Here is a 16,972-nt window from a genome sequence, read left to right as displayed (position 1 = left end):
TCAAAAAGCTCCTATTCATAATCAACAACATAGAGCCACAGAGATGTACAGCATGGAAACAGACCCTTCAGTCTAACCTGTCCATGCCGACCAGATATCCTAACCCAATCTAGTCTCACCTGCCAGCATCCGGCCCACATCCCTCAATTTAAAATTCTCACCCTTGGTGTAATTCCTGGTTGTGACCATCCCTAGCTCGCTGTATCTCACACCCTTTGAGACCTCGACAATCCATTCTGTTCGAGACTCCCAATGAGCTGTTAATTCATTACCTCACCTGTGTGGCTGCTTTTACAGTTGCCAAAGCAACAAGGTCTGAAAATCGCAGCCAAAACCTCAGAGGTCTGCTTTCCTCCTTTAAGACATTCCTCAAAATCTGCTTATTTGGCAATGCTTTTGGTCACCTGACCTAATATCATCCTTCTCTGGCCTGATGTCTAAAGTTCCCAATAATATTTTTGTGAAATTATAAGCATGATAATAAAACTACAAACTGTTCTTGATTTGGACATTATCTTCACATCATCACTGTTGCTGTAATGCATAATCTGTAACATCTCTTACCCAACCACATTGTGGGAGCACCTTCACCACACAAACTGCAGCTGTACGAGAAAGTCAAACATCACCCTCTCCCCAGGCAACAGGGCTTTGGCATTAATCACTGGGATCTGTGGAAGGAGAAATACACATGATGTTTCAGGGAGTGCAAAACGGATTACAGGGAATGAAAATGGTGCAGAATTTGAGAGTCAGAAATGGAAGGAAAATACACTTGCTTATTGGAAAAAGGAATTCTTGACTGTCAAAGATTTTCCAGAAAAATATTAATAAGCAGCACATGGTCAGGGGCTGGGCGGCAGTGAAAAGTTAACTTACCAAAATATCTGTAAAAGTTATAGTAAAATACTAAACAGACCAAAGATACACCCATTGTTCGAGACTGAGGAAGCTAGATATTAACAAAGTGGTCATGAGGGAGCCCAGTGTAAGTTTTTATGATCTCACAGTCATAGAGATGTATAGCACCGAGACAGACCCTTCGGTCTAACTCACCCATGCCAACCAGGTATCTAAACCTAATCTATTCCCATTTGCCAGCACTTGGCCCATATCCCTGTAAATGCTTCCTAATCATATCATGTGTCTTTTTAGATGCCTTTGACATGTTTTAGTTGTACGAGTCTCCACCACTTCTTCTGGCAGCTCATTCCATCCACTGCATGAAAGAATTGTCCTTTAGACCCCTTCGAAATTTTATCCGTTCACCCTAAAGTAATGCCCACTTCATCTGGACACCACCACTCCGGGGAAAACACCTGGTTCATTTACTCTATCCATGCCCCTCATGATTATATAAACCTCCATAACATCACCGCTCAGACTATGGTACTCCAGGGAAAACAGCCCAGCCTTTTATGTCTCACCCTGTAGCTCAAATCCTCCAACCCTAACAACATCCTTGTAAGTCTTTTTTGAAACCTTTCAAGTTTCACAGCACCCTTCTGATAGGAGGCAGGCCAGAATTCCACACACTATTCCAAACGTGGCCTAACAAATGTCCTGTACAGCAACATGACCTCCCACATCCTATACTCAATGCTCGAACCAATAAAGGAAAATATACTGAACACCTTCTTCATCATCCTATCTGCCTGCAGCTTGACTTGCAAGGACTATGAACCTGCAGTCCAAGGTCTCTTTGTTCCGCAAACGTCTCCAGGGCCTTGCCATTCAGTGTATAAGTCCTGCCCTGATTTGCTTTTCCAAAATGCAGCACCTCACATTAATCTAAATTATATCCCATCTGATCAATATCTCATTGTAATCTGAGGTAGCCTTCTTCATTATCCACAATACCTCCAATTTTGTATTACCTGCAAACTCATTTACGATATCAAATCATTTAAATGAATAATGAAACAAATCCAGAAATAAACATCCATTTCTCTGAGTTTGAATGTGCTCTGTGTAAATCCTGCCCAATGACTCAGTACCAGAGAAAGGCTGCACATGCGCCTGGCTGCACCTTGCCCCCTACAAAGCTGGTGGCTCCACACGTGGCCAGTGAATTCTTGCCCCGAATAAAGATGGCGGCGCGCACCCATGCCTGCAGCCACACTGAGGCAATTCCCTGTTTACTGAAAATACGAGACTGGGACGTTCATATTTGTGTTTTCCGATGTGCACGTTTTGTTTGTAAAACCTCTCCGCTCACACAGAATCTCTCCCACCTCCTGCGGTTCCACAGACAGCCTTGATGTTTGCAGGTACCTATTCTCTGCCTGGTTACTCATTTGTCCTTAGTGTATTTGTACAATCACTTTGGATTCTCCTTAAACCCATTTCCTAAAGCTATCTCGTGTCCCCTTTTTGCCCTCCTGGTTTACCTCGAGTATACTCCAACTGCCCCTATACTCCTCTAGGGATTCACACAAACACAGCTCTCTGTACCTGCCATATGCCTCCTTCATTTTCTTGTCCAGGTCCTCAATTTCTCTCGACAGGCAGCATTCCCTACACCTCCCAGCCTTGGCCTTAACAGGAACATACTGTCTATATACTCTCATTGTCACAGGCCTATGGAGGCAATGGCAAATGAGGACAGAGAAGCAATCATTCTCAGTAAAGAGGTAATGTTGGGAAAGATAACAGCCTTGAGGTAGATGGGTCTCCTGGCCCTGATGGAATGCATCCCAGGGACTAAAGAAGATGGGGGCGGGGTGGGAATAACAAATAGACTCGTGATAATTCACTAAAATTTGTTGGATTCTGGAATGGCTTTGACTGACTGGAAGCTGCAAATGTGGTGCCACTACTTTTCAAAAAGGACCTGTTAGCTTAACTTCTATAGTGGAAAAAATGCTCGAATCTCTCAAGGAAGTAGTGGTGAGATATCTGGGTAGACATTGTCTCATTTAGCAGACACAGCATGGATTCATGAAAGGCAGGTCATGTCTAACACATTTACTGGAATTATTTGAGGATACGATGAGCGCATTGGACAAGGCGGACTCGGTGGATGTGGTGTACCTGGATTTCCAGAAGGTATTCGATAAGTTGCCACAGAAAAGGCTGCTGTATAAGGTAAAGATGCACAGCATTATGGGTAATGTAGTATCATTGATACAGGATCGGTTAACCAACAAAAAAAAAGAATGGGGATAAACGGGTGTTTGGATTAGTGTTGGCACGACAACTATTTGCAATTTACACAAATGTTTTGGAGTTGAGGACCAACTGTACGGTGTCAGAGTTCACATTTGATACAAAGATTATGTAAAGCAATGTCTGCAGAGACCACTAAGTCTGCACAGGGATACAGATAGGTAAGGAGTGGGTAAGGATCTGGCAGAGGGAGTTCAATGTTGGGATATGTGAGGTCATCCATTTTGGTCGGACTAACAGCAAACTGGATGATGAAATGGTGAAAACATGCAGCAGGCTGCTATGCAGAGGGAGCTGGGTGTCCTTGTGCATGAATCACAGGAAGCTGGTTTGCAGGTACAGCAGGTCATTAAGGCAGTGAAGGGAATATTGTCCTTCATTGCTAGAGGGATGGTTATGCTGCAGCTGTACAGGGGGCTGGGGAGGCCACACCTGGAGTACTGTGTACAGGTTTGATCCCCTTACATTAGCAAGGATGTACTGGCACTGGAGGGAGTACAGAGGAGGGTCACTAGTTTGAGTTGGGAGTTGAGAGGGTTGGTGTATGTGGAGAGATTGAGAAAACTGGTTCTATACTCATTGTAATTTAGAAGAATGGGAGGTTGGAGAGGAAACAAATAAAATTATGAGGGGAGGAGATAAGACAGAAACAGGGAGGCTATTTCCACTGGGGGTGGGTCAAACTACAGAGGATAGCCTCAAAATAAGGGGGAGCAGATTTAGGACTGAGATCAGGAGGAGCTTCTTCAGCTAAAGGGTTGTGAATCTGTGGCGTTCCCTGCTGACTGCAGCATTTGAATGCCTTTCAGGCAAAATGTAGATTTGTGAACAGGGAAAGAATTAAGGGTTATGGTGAGAGAGCAGGAATGTGGAGCTGAGGCCATGAAAAGATCAGCTCTGATCTTACTGAATGGCAGAGCAGGCTGGAGGGGCCAAAGTTCTTGCCTTGTGCCATCAAAATTGGACTTTGTCCAATTCAGAACCTTAACTTGTAGATCTGGTCTATTATTTTCTGTAACTATTTTAAAACTAGTAGAATTATTGGAGACTCCCAACAGTGTGGAAGCAGGTCATTCAGCGCAACACATTGATACTGACGCAGAGATACTAACGTCCCCCTGTAACATTGCATTTCCCAGGGCCACCCAACCTGCACATCCCTGAGCACTGTGGGTAATTCAGCCTGGATAATCCAACCTACATCTTTGGACTGTGGGAGGAAACCAGAGGATCCAGACGAAATCCATGCAGAAAACCCCAATAAGGTGATCATCCATTTCTTATTTCCCAGTTCCACCTAAATAACCTCACTAGGTGTACTCCCAGGAATATCCTCCCTCAGCAAAAACATAATGCTATCCTGAATCAAAAATGCCACCCCCCCTCCTCTCTTGTCCCCCTTTCTATCCTTGCTATAGCATCTATACCCTGGAACATTAAGCTGCCAGTCCTATCCATCCCTGAGTGATGCCTCTGAAATTGCTATAATATCCCAGTGCCATGTTCAAGACCATACCCTGAGCTCATCTACCTTCCCTGTCAGGCCTCGTGCATGGAGGTAAATGCAGTGCAACTGCTCAGTCCGACTTCATTCTGTGCCTTGCCCTTGCCTGCCTTGACTATTTGACTTCTGAACTGTACCAGTCTCAGACATACCTCCTTTCTCACTATCTTCTTGGGTTTACACCCACTCCCTCACTGGTTCAATGCCTCCCAAGTATCACTAACAAATCTCCCTGCTTGATATTAGACACCTTCCAATTCAGGTACAATCCATCCTTCTTATGCAGGTCATCTCTACTCCAGAGGAGATCACAATGATTACAAAAGCCCTTTAGATTATCCTTAACCCTATTCGCCAAAGCTATCTCACGTCCCTTTTTTGCCTCCTGGTCTCCCTCTTAATTATACTCCTACTGCATTTATACTCAATTTTTTTGGATTGGAATAAATGCAAAATATAACATCCTGACAAAACAAACGAGGGCAGGACTTACACTCAATAAAAGTAGGGCCTTGTGTAGTGATATGGGAACAAAGAGACCGAGGGCTTCACAACTTTGAAGACTGTGTCACATGTAGATGGTTAAGAAGGTATTTAGCAGGCTTGCCTTCACTGTTCAAACCTTTGAGTACAGGAGTTGGGATGTTATGTTGAGGATGTACAGGACGCTGGGGAGGCCTCTTCTGGAATAGTCTGTCCAGCTCTGGTCGTGCTGTTATAGGAAGGATATTATTAAATTGGAGCAGGTTCAGAAGAGATTTACCAGCATGTTGCCATGAATGGAGGGATTGTATTATAAGGAGAGGCTGGATAGGCTCAATGGAGTGCAGAAGGTTGAGGGGTGACCTTATCAGGGGTTTATAAAATCAGAAAGAGTGTAGATAATGTGAATGGCCGGGGGAGAGGGGGATTCAAAACTCGGGTGTGTTCATTTTGAGAAGAGATGAGAAAGGTTTGAGAAAAGACATTAGGGTTTCAAAAAAAATATGTGGAATGAACTTCCAGAGGAAGTGGTAGCTGTGAATACAATTACAATATTTAAAAGACATTCAGATAAGGACATAAATAGGAAATATTTGGATGGATGTGGACCAAGCAGAGGCAGGTACAATTAGTTCAGTTTGGAATTATGGTCGGCATGGACTGGTTTGACCACAGGGCCTGTTTCCTTGCTGTATAACATTATGACTCTAATCCTCACTAACTCTAAATTCCTCCATCCTCACAACTCTCCCGATTACTGTCACCTCATCCAGCCTCACAACTCTTCCTTATTTATATAATTCCTCACCAGCCACAGAACGCTCCCTATCTCATGTCCTCCAGTTTCTCAAATCTCTGCGATATGTGCCTTTCTTTAGTTCCAGCCTTGAGGCTGCCCTCATTCACTCCGATTGGTTGGACAACCTGGTCCTCCAGTACTGCCCTCTCGTCCTATTGGCCTGCGCTGACATCAATCATCCGGGGCCCATTGTGAGGTGAGTGGTGGGATCCTCCCTCTCTCTCTCTCTCTGCCTTGGGTTGAGCTTCAACATTCACAGTCAATGGGGCAGTATCACAGAGCACAGGGGCTGGGGGCTATTCAACCCATTGGGGCTGTACTCTCTCCCTCTGGAGATGCTGCAAATCTGTCCCAATTCCCTTCCCATTTGCCCATGGCCCCCCAAATCTTCCCTTAAAATGTAAAATTCCAAATCTGTTTGAATAACTGCTGAGTCTGTGTCCAGCTGCCAATCAGACTGCTCCAGATTCTCAGAACTTAATGAGTAAAATAATGTTCACATATCCACATATTATTTGCTAATTACCTGAAAATAGTTACTAAAATTGTGACATTGTTAACAATTCCCCTCTCTCTGGAAATGAAAATATCCTAGAAACAAATTTGTACTGGGTCAAAATCACTGCTTAACCTTCTCAGCTCCAAGGACAATTATCTGTGCTTCTGCTAGCTCTCCACAAAAGAGGAACACATCTTATCTTCATTTATTACTGTCATAGAGATGTACAGCACAGAAACAGACCTTTGGTCCAATTTGTCCATGCCAACTAGGAATCCTCAACAAATGGAGCCCCATTTGCCAGCAATTGGTCCGTAGCATTTGAAATCCTTCCTATTCATGTACCCAATCTGATGCCTTTCAAATGTTATAATTCTATTAGCCTCCACTACATCATCTGGCAGCTCAGTCCACACACATACACCACACACAGGTTGAAAACTTTGCCCCTTAGATCCGTTTTAAATCTTTGCCCTCTCAATGTAAGCCCATGTGATCTTGTTTTGAACCCACCTAACCTGTGAGGAAAGACCACGGCTGTTCACCTTATCCATGCCCTCATGATTTTATAAATCTCCATGAAGTCACCTCTCAGTCTTTGACTCTCCAGGGAAATTAACCCTGGCCTATTCAGCCTCTCCCTGTAGCCCAAATCCTCCAATCCTAGCAAAGTCTTTGTAAATCTTGTCTGAACTCTTTCAAGATTCACAACATCCTTTCCAGAACAGGGAATTTCAAACTTAAAACAGAAGTCCTGAAATGGCGTAATCAATGCCCTGTCCAGCCACAATTTGACGCCCCAGCTTCTGTACTCAATGCATTGACCAATAAATATAAGCATACCAAACGCTACCTTCACTAGTCTGCCTATCTGCAACTCTACTTTCAAGGAGCAATGAACCTGCATTCCATGATCTCTATGTTCAGCAACATTCCCAAGGACTTTACCATTAAGTGTATAAGTCCTGCCCTGATTTGCCTTTCCAAAATCCAACAGCTTACATTTGTCTAAATTGAACCCAGTCTGCCATTCCTCGCCCCAATGGCCCATCTGGTCAAGATTCTGTTGCCTTCTGAACTTACCTTCTTCACTGTCCACTACACCTCCAATTTTGGTGTCTTCTGTAAACCCACTGACCATATCTCATATTCACATCCAAGTCAATTATTTAAGGACCCAATATCCATTCCTGCAGCACACTGCTGCTCACAGGCCTCCAGCCCACAAAGCAACCCTCTTTCAACACCCTCTACCTCCTACCTTCAAGCCAGTTTTGTATCCAAATGGCTAGTTCTCTCAACATTTCATGTTATCTAACCTTGCTAACCAGTCTGCTTTGTGGAACATCGTTCAGTGTCCATATAGACAACATCCACAGTCTGCCTTCATTAATCATCTTTGTCACATCTTCAAAAAAACTCAATCAAGTTAGAGAGAAAGAGAAAATTTCCCACACACAAAGCTATGTTAACTATCCCTAATCAATCCTTGTCTTTCCAAATACATGTAAATCCTGTCCCTCAGAATCCCTTCCAACAACTTACCTACCACTGACGTTAGGTTGACTGTTCTCTTGTTCCCTAGCCTTTCCTTACCACCTTTTCTAAATAGTGGCACCCATCTTCCAGCACCTCACCTGTCACAAACAATGATATAAATACCTCAGGGAGGGGCACTGCCATCACCTTCCTAACTTTCCACAAATTTCTGGGACACACCTGATCAGGTCTCAGGGATTTATCCACCTTGCTACTTTTTAAGACATCCAGTACTTCCTCCTCTATAATATAGACACTTTTCAAGTTATCACTATTTATTTTTCCAAATTCTCTAGAATAGAATAGCATAGTATCTCTCCCACCTCCTGTTGTTCCATAGATGGCCTTGTTCATCTTTAAGGGGTCCTATTCTCTGTCTGGTTATTATTTTATCCTGAATGAATTTGTAGAACCTCTTTGGATTCTCCTTAAACTATTTCCTAGAGATATTTCAAGTCCCCTTTTTGCTCTCCTGATTACCCTCGAGTATATTCCTGTAAAAACGTGATCCTGTACTCCCAATTCCTCCGCCTCTGCCATATCTGCTTCCAGGAGAAGCAATTCCACTCCAGGACATCCCAGAAAGGTTTCCTCTTTCAAGGATCGCATTTCCCTCCCATTTGATCAACAATGCACTCCAACGCATATCCTCCACTTCCTGTACCTCTGCCCTCCCCCCATCCCTCCAACCACAATAAGAATACAATCCCCCGATCCTCACCTGCCACCCAATCATCTCCATTAACCTCTGCTATGTCCACTACCTCCAGTCAGACCCCACCACCAGGTATATATCTCTCTCCCCAGCCCTTTCTATCTTCTGCAGAGACCATGGGATCTTTGGTGCTGATGTGCTGCCCCAAAGATACCTCAGTCACTCACCCCTGCCAAATGGCCTAGTGAGATTGTCACGAGATGGATAATCGGGATACCCAGATAACGTTCTTGGGCCCAGGGTTTGGATCCGGTCACAGCAGACAGTGGAATGTGAATTCAATAAAAATTTGGAATCAAGAATCTATTAAAGACCATGAATCCATTGTTGATTGTTGCGAAAAAAAACCTCATCAGATTTGCTAATATCCTTCAGGGAAGGAATCTTCCATCCTTACCTGGTCTGGCCTACATGTGACTCCAGACCCACAGCAATGTGGTTGACTCTTTACTGCCCTTTGGGCCCAGTCAGTGACACCCTCATCCTGTGAATGAATAACACAGAAGGTCAAGTCTTGTATACAACCATACTATTCTTACAGAAAAGTGATCTCTTAGTAAATTTACTTCTCAACTCCCTACTGACTATTGCGGAAGTGGGGGGGGGGGGGGGGGGGGGTGAAGGGTGAGGGAGGGTCAATCGTAACATCCCAATAAGGAGATCATCCCTTTCTTATTTCTCAGTTCCACCTGTATAACCTGCCTGGATGTACTGCCAGGAATACTCTCTTGAAACTGTAATGTTATCCCTAATCAAAAAACCTCTCCCCCTGCTCTGTTGCCCCTTTCTATCTTTGCTATAGCATCTGTACACTGGAACATTAAGCTGCTGGTCCTATCTATCATTAAGTCATGCCTCTGTAATTGCTGTAATATCCCAGTGCCATGTTCAAAACCATACCCTGAGCTCCTCTGCCCGACCTATCGGGCCTCCTGCATTGAAATAAATACAGTGTAACTGCTCATTCTGTGCCTTGCCCTTGTCTGTCTTGACTGTTTGATGTCTGAACTGTACCAGCGTCAGACTTAGCTCTTCCCTCACTCTCCCTCTGGGGTTACCCACATTCTTTAACTAGTTTAATGCCTCCTGAATAGCACTAGCAACTGTTCCCTTCCAGTGCCAGTACAATCCATCCCTCTGATGGAGGTCAATTCTACTCCACAAGAGATTCCAATGATCCAATAAAGTGAACTCTTCTATCCCTATGTCATTGATACCAATCAGCAACAGCCTCCCCTCAAAATGGTTACTCTCTCCTTTAACAATATTCTGCTCCCTCTCTGAGACATCCTTATACAAAAATTACACATTTGAATAATAAACCTTACACTCATCAGGTCATCATAAAAGGATTACATGACACATTGAAGGTTTGGGAAGACCTTTTGAGAGAATGCGATGATTCAAAGGAGAATTTTTAAGCAGTAAATGGGATTGATCTGGAACACAATACTCACACACACACACAATGCGAATATCCAGGTCCTGATATACTGAGTAATTCAGAGTCAGCAGTCAATTCAAGGGGAAATCTGTAGAACATTTACTGAGATTACCATCTGAATATCCACCTGTAATATCCTGTAATATAAGTTTATAAAATCTGTCACTATCAGTTCAAGTGAGAAACTCACACCATTCCCTCCTCGTGGCCCAGGATTACTGTACATATTACCCATTGAGGACATCAGCAGTCAATTCAAGGGGAAATCTGTGGGTTTCTAGGAGATTCCACCTTGGGATCTCATTGGACTGAACACAGCAGTTCTTTGGCACACTGGAGAAAATGATCCAAGCGTCAGTGAGATATGGGAAACAGGAATTTCTTTTCTTTCATTCGGTGCTGCCGCTGTGCCTCATCAATTAGACATGGGTGTGAAAGGCTAATGCCTCATGATGGGCAAGTTGTCTCCATCCTGACCAATGGGAGGAAGATCCTCTAAATCACTCCAAAGTGTATCCCTAAAAAGATAGCAACTCTGTCTGCTTCCCACTGCGTAGTGCTCCCAGTAAATGTTTGGAAGAATGGGAAGGGGGGATATCTCCTAGAACAGCCATAACTGTTAAGGTCTAAGAGGATTATGAAAAGAGAGAGATGCACAGGAGAAGGGGGCAACAAGTTGCCAGATGGGGTGTAGCTTGGGAAAATGGGAAGTTGCTCATTTTGGAGGAGATAATAAAAGAACAAAGTACTATTTAAATGGTGGAAACTGTAGAAAGCTGCACCACAAAGAGACCAGGGGTAATTGTTCAGGAAACACAGAAAGCTAGCACAGTTACAACAGGGAATCAGGAAGGGGAATCGAATGTTTTGTTTCAAAGGTTTTCAGTATTAGAGTTTGGAGTATATTCCTGAGAGTAACGTGTGGAAGTGCTGGTGAGACCACCGTATCTGCAGTATGGAGAGCAGTTTTGGTCCCTTTAGATAAGGAAATGTGTCACTTTATTGGAGGCATTTCAGGGAAGATTCAATGAGATGATCCCTGGTTTGGAGGGATTATCTTTTAAATAAAGGCTGAAAAGGTTGGGACTCGACTCACTGGATTTTGGAGAAAGAGAGGTGATCTCATTGAGACAGATGGGATTCTTAAGGGGTTTGACAGAATAAATACAGAGAGGATGTGTCTGAGGGTAAATACTGGAAGGGGAGTCCAAAACCAGATTCTGAGTCACGGAATCAAGGGTTCTGTTTTGGATTCAAGTTTAAGGCAACACAGACACGGGTAAGGGGTTTCAGTAGCAATGGAGCTGGGGTGAGGTGGAGACAAGCAACGTTTAAGAGATTGGAATTCCTGGTGTTTGGGATTGTGTGGATGTCTGACCAGAAAGTCACCTTGGGGTCAGATATAACAGCAATATTGTAAAGAGAGTCATCATGCCTCAGAGTTCCCAGTAGGAGGGAGGGGCTCAGCAGAAAGGTAAAGGTAAGGTTATGGGTTTAACCGTGACAATGTTTCATTGGAGGAAACTGCACCTAATCGAGTAGTGGGAGGGTGGTAAGCAGTTTGATAACTGAGTAACAGTGGAGTAATGGAGAGAGATGATGGGGAGGGAGAGCTGAGCATCGTCAGTGTACATGTCAAACCTAACACAGTGTTTTTGGATGAAATCACCTCCTGGCACTATGTACGTGAGATACAGGGAGAGACCAAGGATAGATCGTTGAGGGACACCAGATGCAAGGAATTCAGAAAGGAAAGGGAGAGTGGAGATGGAGCAGGACTTTCCAATAACGGTGAGGTCAAATATTAGTTTTTCACAGAATGGGAGAGAAGGACATAACCAAAAAAGACCAACAGACAGAACAAGGAACAATATCTATGAATTGGCGAGGGGGAGTGATGAGGCGGCAGCGGAGGAAAGAGAGTTGGAAAGTGAGTTTAGCGAGATTAGGGTAAAGGGTCAAGGTGAGCTCTGATAAGGCTTGACCTGAGACTGGAGAAAGATGTAGGTTTAGGACAAAAACCAGGAACACCACGTGAGGCAGTTTGACTCAGTGGGCTAGCGGGAGGGAGAGAAGCAGCAGATCGGATTATCTCAGTCTTAGTGACAGAGAAACTCCATGTGCTCCTCACTTATTGTTGGAGAGAAGGATGGAGGAGACAAGATGATGGACAGTGTTTTACAAAGAAACAAAACCAGGGTTAGTGATATTTAAAATGAGTGAACAAACCTGACGTATTTAGCTTTTATCCAGAATATTAAAAAAAACGACTGAAGTCCTGGTTCGAATCCCATGTTGGCAGATGGTGGAATCTGAATTCAAGAAAAAAAAACAAACGTATTAGGAATCTCCTGATCTCCATGAAACCATTGTCAATGGCGAAAAAAATCCTGCCAACCTGACAGTGGCCCAGCCAGCTACTCACTGTATTAATCACTGCAAAGTCTCAACACAGGAATGAAACTGGATGGACAAGTTGGCAACTAACAAGGCACCAGAAAATACAACCACAGAATCAGACCTCTCAATGGTGCAACGTCCTCCACACTAACATATGGTTTTTGGTGCCAAAATGTGGAGAGCTGTCTCACAGACTATTCAAGGAACAGCCTGACATAGTCATACTCACGGAATCATCCCTTACAGACAATGACCAGACACCACCATCACCATCCCTAGATATCGAGAGTGTGGTGCTGGAAAAGCACAACAGTTCAGGCAGCATCCGAGGAGAAGGAGAATCGACGTTGAGACTAAGCCCATCATCAGCCTGACCTGCTGTGCTTTTCCAGCACAACACTCACGACTCCAGCATCTGCAGTGTTCCCTTTCTCCTGAAATCTCTGGATATGTCCTGTCCCACCAGCAGGACAGACCAGGCAGAGGTGGTGGCACAGTGGTGTACAGACAGGGAGGATTTGCCCTGGGAGTGCACAGCATTGACTCCGGACACCAGGAAGTCTCATGGCTCCTGCTGATTACCACGTACCGTCCTCCCTTGGCTGATGAATCACTTCTCCTTCATGTTGAACAACATTTGAAGGAAGCACTGAGGAAGTAAAATGGTGTCAAACGTACTCTGGGTACAGGATTTTCATGTCCACAATCGAGACTAGTTCTGCAACAGAATTACTGACTGAGCTGGTCAGGTCCTAAAGGATATAGCTGCTCAACTGAGTCTGCAGCAGGTGGTGAGGGAACCAAAAAGTGTAAAACATACTTGATCTCATTGTTATGAATTGACCAGCGGCAGATACATCTGTCCATGACAGTATCAGTAAGAGCGACCATCACACATTCCTTTTCGAAACAAAGTCTTGCCTTAAAGTTGAGAAAAACCTCCATGTTGAGTGGCATTATCACCGTTCTAAATGGGACAGATTTCAAAGAGGTGTAGGATCTCAAACTGGGCATCTATGAGGAACTGTGGGACATCAACAGCAGCAGAACTGTACTCCAGCACAATCTGAAATCTCATGGGTTTGTAAATCCTGCTCTCACCCATCACAATGGACAGGAAAGGAGGGCATGCCATGAGCAGCATCAGGCATACATAAAAATGAAGGGCCAACCTGGTGAAACTATCAAACAGAACTACCTGCATATTACACAGCATCAGCAACAAGTGATAGAGCTAAGTGATCCTACATCCAATGGAACAGATTGGAGTTCTGCATTTCTGCCACACCCAGTAGTGAACGGTGATGGACAATTAAACAACTCACTGGAGGAAGCATCACAGATATCCCCATCCTGACTGAGGAGGAGCCTCACACATCCATGCACCAGATAAGATGACAGCATTTGCAGCAATCTTCAGCCAGAAGTGCAAAGTGGGATGATACATCTCAGCCTTCTCCAGTGACTTCCAACATCACAGATGCGAGTTTTAAGCCAGTTCGATTCAGTTTGAATAACATCAAGAAATGGTTAAGTAGTGCAAAGACTACGGGCCCTACCAATATTCTGGCAATAATACTGATGGCTTGTGCTCCAGAACTTGCCACCCACCAAACCACGTCCCGCTTCAGCACTGGCATCTACCGACAATGTGGAACATTGCCCAGGGACGTTCAACACAAAAACACAGGGCAATCCAACCCAGGCAATTTCCATCTCTCAGTCCACACTCGATCAGCAGTAAAGTGATGGAAGATGTTATCAACAGGGCTACCAAGCAGCAGCTGCTCAGCAACAGCCAGCTGAGTGACACTCATTTTAGGCTCCACCAGGGCCACTCAGCTCCCGATTGTGTTACCGCCTGATTCACAACCTGACAACCAGCTGAATCCCAGAGGTGAGGTGAGTGTCATAACTCAGTCCCACTCCAACACCACTATTTCTAGCTGATTCCACCCTTGTCTCAGCTCATATACTTTCATCCACCTTGTGTTATCTCCAGACTTCATTATCCAAACACACTCCTGGCCAGCTTCCAACATTCAACCTCCCTGTCATCTCAAGAAAGTCCAAATCTCTGCTTGTTGATTCATCAAAAGGCTCCTAATTATAATCAACAGCATACAGCCATAGAGATGTACAGCAAGGAAACAGACCCTTCGGTCCAACCCGTCCATGCTGACCAGATACCCCAACCCAATCTAGTCTCACCTGCCAGCACCTGGCCGATATCCCTCAATTTAAAATTCTCACAATTGATTTAATTCCTGGCTGTGATCATCCCTAGCTCCCTGCACCACACACACTTTGAGACCTCGACAACCCATTTTCTTCGGGACTCCCACCATTTGTTAATTCATTACTTCGCCTGAGTGGCTGTTTCTACAGTTGCTGAAGCAGCATGGTCTGACATTCGCAGCCAAAACCTCACAGGTCTGCTTGCCATCTTTAAGACATCCCTCAAAACCTGCTTTTTGGCAATGCTTTTGGTCACCTGACCTAATATCTCCATCTCTGCCCTTATGTCTAAAGTTCTCAATAGTATTTTTGTGAAATTATAAGCAGGATAATAAAACTACAAACTGTTGTTGATTTGGACATTATTTTCAAATCATCACTGTTGCTGAATGAATAATCTATAATGCCACTTACCCAACCACATTGTGGGAGCACCTTCACCACACAAACTGCAGCTGTACAGGAAGTCAACCATCACCCTCTCCACAGGCAACAGGGCTTTGGCATTAATCACTGGTATCTGTGGAAGAAGAAACACAATTAATGTTTCAGGGAGTGCAAAATGGATTATAGGGAATGAACTTGGTGCAGAATTTGATAGTCAGAAATTGAAGGAAAATACACTTGCTTGTTGGAAAAAAGAATTCTTGACTGTCAAAACTATTCAAAAAAAGTAATGTAATGATAGAACAGCACGTGGTCAGGGGCTGGGCCACAGTGAAAAATTCATTGACAAAGGATCTATAAAAGTAATAATACAGTACTAAACAGACCACAAATACCCCCATGGTTCGAGACTGAGGAAGCTAGACATTGACAAAGTGGTCCTGAGGGAGCCCAGAGGTGAATCAGAGCAGGATTGGCTGCTGTCATCACAATGACTCTGTACCAGAGAGAGGCTGCACATGCGCCTGGCTGCACCTTGCCCCCTACAAAGATGGCGGCTCCGCACGTGTCCAGTGAATCGTTGTCCCGAATAAAGATGGCGACGCTCACTCAGGCCTGCAGCCGCTGAGGCCATTCTCCATTTACTGCAAATACGGGACTGGGACGTTCACATTTGTGTTTTCCGACATGCATAGTTTGTTTGTAAAACCTCTCCGCTCATAGCAACACAGTTTTTCTCCCGTTTCCCTGTTTATTTCTTTTTTACCGTATCCTTTCTCTCCATAACTTCCCGAGCATTCATTACAGCGACTCTGCGCCGCGCGCGAGGATGATCACATGGTTTAGTTTAGCTCCGCCCTTCATTCACAGTGATTGGTTGGAGGACAAACCGCCCGCTCGGTCCTCCAGTACCGCCCACCGTCCTTTCATTGGTCCGGTGCTGACATCAATCACCCGGGGTCACTGTTGGCTGGAGCATGCGCAGTGTGTCCTGTTTTTTGCTGAGATGTTGGGTCATGTTCCTGCGGTTAACAATGAGCTCTGCAGTAGATTTCCTTATTCATGGAGGGCATTGCCTTCCTACTCATGACTGTATAGCTGTGACTGATGAATGAATGCCATCTAAATCAGTACATAAACACCCAATTTTCACAACATCTGAGATCTTTAGCACATTGTATCACACTCTTCTTTGGAGACAAAAACAAAACATGAAACGGAGCCTCAAGAAATCGGAGCAGGAGGAGGCAATTCATCCCTTTCAGCTTGTTCCCCCATTCTGTCAGATCATGGCTGGGCCAACCCAGACCTCAACACCTCTTCTAGGCTTGATCCACATAGCCCTCAACTGCTCAATATTTCAAAAATTCGTCCGCCCTCTTTTAAAATAATTTGAGATAGAATCATAGATTGCCTACTGTGTGGAAACAGGCCCTTCAGCCCAACAAGCCACACTGAGCCTCCAAAGAGTAACCCAACCATTTCCCTCCCACATTTAACTTTCACAATTGTTTGGGGGAGAAAATTCTAGCCATTCACCACGAGAAAAAAAATCTTTACTTTTTTTTTAAAATGAATGTTCCCTTATGTAATGTCCCCTGGTTTGAGACTTCACTGGTGCTAGAAGATTTGGTCAACATCTACCCTATCAAGCTCCTCAGAATCTGGTTTCCATAAAATCCCCCCTGCTTATCTATTCTTGATAGGTCAATCCTTTTGTCTACAAAGCAGCTAAGTGAATCTTTTTTGAATGGTCTCCAATGTTGGTTTATCCTTTATTAAATATGGGAGCTTAC

General features: G+C 44.3%; 1 long non-coding RNA gene across 1 annotated transcript; it reads right to left on the bottom strand.

Annotated features, from left to right (window-relative positions):
• Positions 1-586: 586 nt before the first annotated feature.
• On the bottom strand, positions 587-10,266 carry LOC132812405 (uncharacterized). The gene is made up of 3 exons (XR_009643622.1): positions 10,167-10,266; positions 9,105-9,191; positions 587-671 (listed from the first exon to the last, which is right to left on the bottom strand). It is a non-coding gene; the product is annotated as an uncharacterized LOC132812405 (long non-coding RNA).
• Between the last annotated feature and the right edge of the window lie 6,706 nt (positions 10,267-16,972).

This window comes from Hemiscyllium ocellatum, unplaced genomic scaffold (assembly GCF_020745735.1).
Source record: "Hemiscyllium ocellatum isolate sHemOce1 unplaced genomic scaffold, sHemOce1.pat.X.cur. scaffold_269_pat_ctg1, whole genome shotgun sequence".
NCBI classification, from domain to species: Eukaryota; Metazoa; Chordata; class Chondrichthyes; order Orectolobiformes; family Hemiscylliidae; genus Hemiscyllium; species Hemiscyllium ocellatum.
Note: the sequence above shows the minus strand (reverse complement) of the source record. Positions and strands in the feature narration are given on the sequence as shown.